Here is a 6,285-nt window from a genome sequence, read left to right as displayed (position 1 = left end):
ACAGCCAGCGAGAGAGGGAACACAAGCAGGGGGAGTGGGAGAGGAAGAAGCAGGCTCCCAGGAGAGGAGCCTGACGTGGGGCTCGATCCCGGGATTCCCGGATCACGCCCTGAGCCGAAGGCAGACGCTTAATGACTGCGCCACCCAGGCACCCCTTATCTGGAGTTTTGCATTGATTTTGATTTCAAAAATTATTGCATTAAAGCACTGTGTGTCCTGTTTTAGCACCCCCTTAAGTGTTGTACCCAAAGTGAATGCCTCACACTCCTCACCCTAGTTCCCACTCTGGTGCTCACTCTTGTTCTGAGAAATCTAAACTATCAACTGACTGAATCCCCCACCTGGAGCAGATTAGTGCCTATATTAGCATATCCATCGCCAGGTGGGTGACCTGAGGTCCAGAGAGGGTTAGTTCCAGCCCTAAGGTCATACAGATGGCAGGGATCCAAGCCCAAGCCGTCTCCCTCCAGTAGACTTGGCCACATCCTACAAAGGTGGAGATAGAGGTCAAAGTCGGGTAACTTGGAAGCCCAGAGAAAACCTGTCCCTGTGGAAAGAAGAGAAGAGGTGCCCCAGGAAAGCAGAAGAGAGGCAAGCTTGAAATAATTAAATCATCTGAGGTGAGTTACAGAGGAGAGAGCCAAAGCCGGTTGAGTCCTGTTGAGGAGTGTGAAAATTAAGAAAGGGAAATCTCACTAAAATAGAGTCGGGAGGCCAGAAGGGGGAGCTCTCACACAATACCACTCCTTGTCAGCACTTCACATTCTCAACTGAAAGAAGCCTGTACTTTTACTGCCCTAGCCAGAGGAAGGAAGATTTTCTCCTAAACTAGCAACAGCCCAGCCAATGAGAGACAGTCACAGCTCAGCCAGTGAAAAGCCACTACACTTTGAGGGGCACCTGGCTGGCTGAGTGGGTGGAGCATGGAAACACTCCATCTCAGGGATTGTGAGTTTGAGCCCTATATTGGGTACAGAGATTAGTAAATAAATAAATAAATAAATAAATAAATAAATAAATAAATAAAGTTAAAAAAAAAAGAAAGGGGCGCCTGTGTGGCTCAGTCGGTTAAGCCTCCGACTCTTGATTTCAGCTCAGGTCGTGAGCCCCGTGTCAGGCTCTGCACTGGGCATGGAGCCTGCTTAAGATTCTCTCTGCCCCTTCCCCATCAAAAAAAAAAAAAAAAAAAAAAAAAAGCCCCTACACTTTGAACTCCCAATTTATTCCAACGGAATTTTGTTTGTAACAGCCCCTCCCAACTTCCTCTCTCCGCTATGAAAGCGCATTCTTCCACCTTATTCTCCAGACTTGCCTGTGGTTCTGCCATAGCTTATTGTCACAAGTTACAATTCTCTGCTGTTGCCAAATAAACCGATTTTGCTGATAAAATAACTGATGGTTTTATTTTTAAGGTTAACAGAATTCTGGGGAAACAGGAAAACACCACAGCCCACCACCATCCATGTAGCCAGGGGGAGCTTCTACTCTTCAGAAATAAAACACCAATTTTAAACCCAGGGAAGATCAGAGCCTCCTAAATTACATCCAGCACTCAAGATAAACAAACATTAACCTTTGTCGTACTGGCTTGATTCACTTCAAAATTATTTTAAGATATAAACTATTTTAAAGCACACCCACTCAAAAAAAGAAAAAAGGAAAAACACCCACTCAAATGGCTAAAAAGAAAAAAAAAAAAAACTGACACAACCAAAGGCTGGAGAAAGTCTGGAGTGACCAAGAATTCTCATCCACTGCTCGCAGGCATGTAAAATAGGGAAAATACTTTGGAAAACGATTTGGCAGTTTGTAATAGCCAGGGTTTCTCAACCTTGGCACTACTGACACTTGGCCTGGAACATTCTTTGTGGTGGGGCCATCCTGTGTGCCTTGTAGGGTGTTGAGCAGCATCCCTGGTCTCCACCCAGTAGATGCCAGAGTGGTGACAACTAAAAATGTCTCCAGACATTGCTAATGTCCCCCCTGGTGAAAGGGGCAAAATCACTCCAGATGAGATCTTTTGGGTTAAATATCATGACATCATGACTAAGCAATCCTCCTAGGTATAGATCTAACAGTTAATGAAACACCTTTTGCCCACAAAAAGATATGAACAATGGAAGTTCTTTCCATAATAACCCCAAACTGGAAATAACCCAAATGTCCGTCAACAAGTGAATGGATAGGGGCGCCTGGGGGGCTCAGTTGGTGAAGCATCTGCCTTCAGCTCAAGTCATGATCCAAAGGTCCTGGGATGGAGCCCTGCATTGGGCTCCCTACTCAGTGGGGAGTTTGCTTCTCCCTCTTCCTCTGCCCCTCCCCCCTGTTCATGCTCTCTCTCTCTCTCTCTCTCATGTTGTCTCTCAAATAAATCTAAAACAAAACCAAAAACAAGTGAATAAAGAAACTGTGGTCTGACCCAGGGATTCCACTACTAGGTATTTACCCAGAGAAAATGTAAACTAATTTGAAAAGATATACTCATCCCTATGTCTCCTGCAGTACTATTTATAATAGCCAAGATATGGAAGCAACCTAAATGTCTATCAATAGATGAACGTATAAAGAAGATGTGGTGTACATATACAATGGGGAATATTACTCATCTATTAAAAAAAAAAAACGAGTGACATTTGGGACAACATGTATGGTCCTAGAGGGTATTGTCCTAAATGAAATAAGTCATACAAAGACAAATGCCTATGATTTCACTTATATGTGGAATCTAAAAAAACAAACCAACCAACCAAACAAAAAATCAGAAACACACACTAATACAGAAAACAACCTGATGATTCCCAGAGAGGCAGGGGCTGGAGGGATGGGCAAAATAGGTGAAGGAGATTAAGAAACACAAACTTCCAGTTTTAAAATAAATAAGTCACAGGATGAAAAGTACAGCATAGGGAATATAGTCAATAATATTGCATGGTGACAGATGGCAACTACACATCATAATGTACATAATTGTCAAGTCACTATGTGGTACATCTGAAATTAATATTACATATAATATTGTATGCCAGCTATATTCAATTAAATACATACACACACACATACATACATATATAATCAACTGTGGTCCAGCCATATCCTGGAATACCAGTAAAAATAAAAAGGAATAAACTATGGATATATACAATGTTATGGATGAATCTCAAAAACATGTTCTTGGGGCGCCTGGCTGGCTCAGTCTGAAGAGCATATGACTCTTGATCTCAGGGTCATGAGTTTGAACCCCAAGTTGGGTGTAGAGATCACTAAAAATAAATAAATAAATAAATAAATAAATAAAACATTTTAAAAATCATGGTTTTTTTGTGACTATATTGAAAATCAGTGGGATCATACACTTAAGAAAGGTAAATTTTATGGTACGTGAATTTCATTTCAATAGAAAAAAAAGAACATGTTGACTGAAAGAATCCAGGCATAAAAAACACAGAGATTTTTAAAAATCATAAAATGATCCCATGTAGTATGAAGTTCAAGTATCAACAAAATTAATCTATGGTGATAGAATTTCCCTAAGGTTGCCAGGCAAAGGACACAAGTAAAACTCATGCAGCAGGGGCGTAGACTAGGTGGCAGCCACAGGAATGTATACAGATATAAAAATTCGCGGAGTGGGGGACCTGGGTGGCTTCGTGGGTTAAACACCTACTGGTTTCAGCTCAGGTCATGACCTCAGGGTTGTGGGATCAAACCCTGCATCGCTTAGCGCGGAGTCTGCCCGTCCCTCTCTCTCTGCTCTCTCTCCCCCCATCTCTGTCGCTCTCAAATAAATAAATAAATAAATAAATAAATAAATAAATAAAATCTTTTAAAAAAATCGCAGAGCTACGCACCAAAGGATCTGTGCACTTCATCAGATGTAAGTTGTGCCTCAATCAAAGCAATTAACGATCAAAACTTAAAAGACACCTTACAGTTAAAATGGAAGTTATGTGTTCACCTTCCCACTTCCCCTCTACCCCGCACTACAGAAACAGCAACCGAAATAAAAAGAATGATACTGAACCGACCCCTTGCTCTGTGATTTACAATAATTAATTCATGTACGCTTCCCAGCAACCCTTGGAGGGTCGGTGCCTGTCTATCATCCCCTCTTACAGATGAAGAAACTGAGGCACACAGCGGAGAAGTAACTTGCCCAGCATCTTACTGTGAGTGTGTAGTGGTGCCAGGATTTGAACGGAGATGACCTCACTCACCTCAACCAGGGCGCCAGGCACACCAGGAACACAATACTCCCTGCATTTTTTTTAAATAAACTTGATACATAGTTTCACTTTCTGTTTTTCAGTAATTGATATAAGCAGTGTCAAACTGTATCATTTCTTTCTACTTACTTTTTTGTTATCCCCCCCCAACCCAAAGTTTTTTAGTTTAGCTTTGTTGATACATTTAGTCTTTCTGGTATCAGATGAACCTACTCCCCTTTCTTTTTCTGGCCCCCAGCTGGCTGGTGGGAGGCTTGGTTTGCAAAGAGCCTTTTGAGAAAGAATCCTCATTCAGGTCCTCCCCTGCTAAGAATCCATCAGTGGCTCCCACGATCATCAGGGTCAAGTTTGAACTCCAGGGAGGTGCTGGATCCCCTCCATCCCCACCATCTGTGGCATCTGGAGACCGTCCCTACTCCAGGTGCATCAATACTAAACACGCCAGCCATACCCCATGATGCCCTGTTTGCTCAACCACCTGTTCATTCATCAGCTTTTTATTTGAGCACCTTCCATGGGCTAGACACTGTTCTAGGAGCTGCAGACCCAGCAGTGAACAAGACAGATGATGATTTCTTCTTGGAGAGCTGACATCCTGATTGAGACAGACAAGTATGAAAATAGAGTAAAATCTATTACAATTTGCAAAGAAGAAAAACTGAGCTATGTGAGGGATGAGTTTGGTAGAGATGGGTGGGGCCTGTTTTAGGTGGAGATCAGGGAGTCAGGGAGTACTTCTCTAAGAAGGCATTTGAGCAAGGATGGAAATGAAGTGAAGAAGAAAGAATGCCAAGAGGAGAAGGAAAAACATTGCAGGCTGAGGGTAACAGCAAGTACAAAGGCCCCGAGGTAGGAATGGGCGTTTTTGAGGAGCAGTGAGGAGGGTGTCTGGCCAGAGTGAGCGGGATGGAGGGGAGCGGAAGAATCAGGACATGTCAGGTTCTCCCTCACCCACTTCTAGGGCTTTGCCCCTGCTGTTCCTTCAACCAGACACCCTATTCCTCTTTATCTACTTTGCAGTTTCCTACTTTGTCCTTAGTGCCAGCCCTTTTGTCTTTTCCACAGTGAGGCAGCTGCCTCCTTAAGGCATGGGCCGTCTTGGGATACCTTTCTCCTGATACCTCACACTGTGTTCCCTCACACATTCTGCAAAGATTGACTAAGTGTAGGCCAAATGTTGAGCAATTTCAGAGAGGAGTGACAATTAAAATAAATAAAACAGGGACATATTTATAATAAATATGCAGGGTATATAAAGGTCTCTCAGAGGAGATGACATTTAAACAGAGACCTAAAATGATCAGAAAAGTCTAGCCTCAGGGAGATGTGATGGAAGGGCATTCCAGACCAGAGAACAGCCAGTGCAAAGGTCCTGTGGTTGGAAGTAAAGTGAGAATATCTGAGGAACAGAAGGAAGGCCAGTTTTGCTGGATGGGGATGGGGGAGTAGAGGAGGTTGTGGCTGGACAGGTGAGCAGAGGCCTGACTACCCTGTAGACCAGGTGAGGGGTGGGTGTTTTTCCTAAGACCTCCAGAGAACCAGGGACAGGTTAGGGTTTCTGAGGCCCCAGAGCGCATTGGAGAGGGACCAGAGCAGCTGCAGGGAGGTGCCAGTGCAGTTATCATATTTGGTTGAGGTTGCACAGTAAGTCCTTGGTCTCCCTGTTTCGAGCCCGAGTGCGACTCTGTTTCCAGTGCCACCAAAGTCCCCAGCGGGCATCGATAAATACCCACTGAATAAACGGATGTTGGAAGGTTGGAGTGAGAATTTGGCAGGGTTCCTCAGCTCCATCCAGGGAGGAGGAAGCCTGGGATCTGGCAGGCAGCAGAAAGCCCATCCCTGAACACAGTGGCCCAGTCCCTGGGCCAGCAGCTTGGAGCCTAGCTTTGCCACATCCTCTCCACCTGTGAAATAGATGGGCTGAAGAATTAGAAGACAGGGCAAGGGCTATAAACACCTCAGCTCCATAACTGGGGATTCTCCTGACACCTCACCCTGCGTCTATTCACTCATTCCACAAAAACTGACTGAGCATAGGCCAAATGCTGGGTAATTTCAGAGA

This window comes from Ursus maritimus, unplaced genomic scaffold, assembly GCF_017311325.1.
Source record: "Ursus maritimus isolate PB19 unplaced genomic scaffold, ASM1731132v1 scaffold_14, whole genome shotgun sequence".
Lineage (NCBI taxonomy): Eukaryota > Metazoa > Chordata > Mammalia > Carnivora > Ursidae > Ursus > Ursus maritimus.
Note: the sequence above shows the minus strand (reverse complement) of the source record.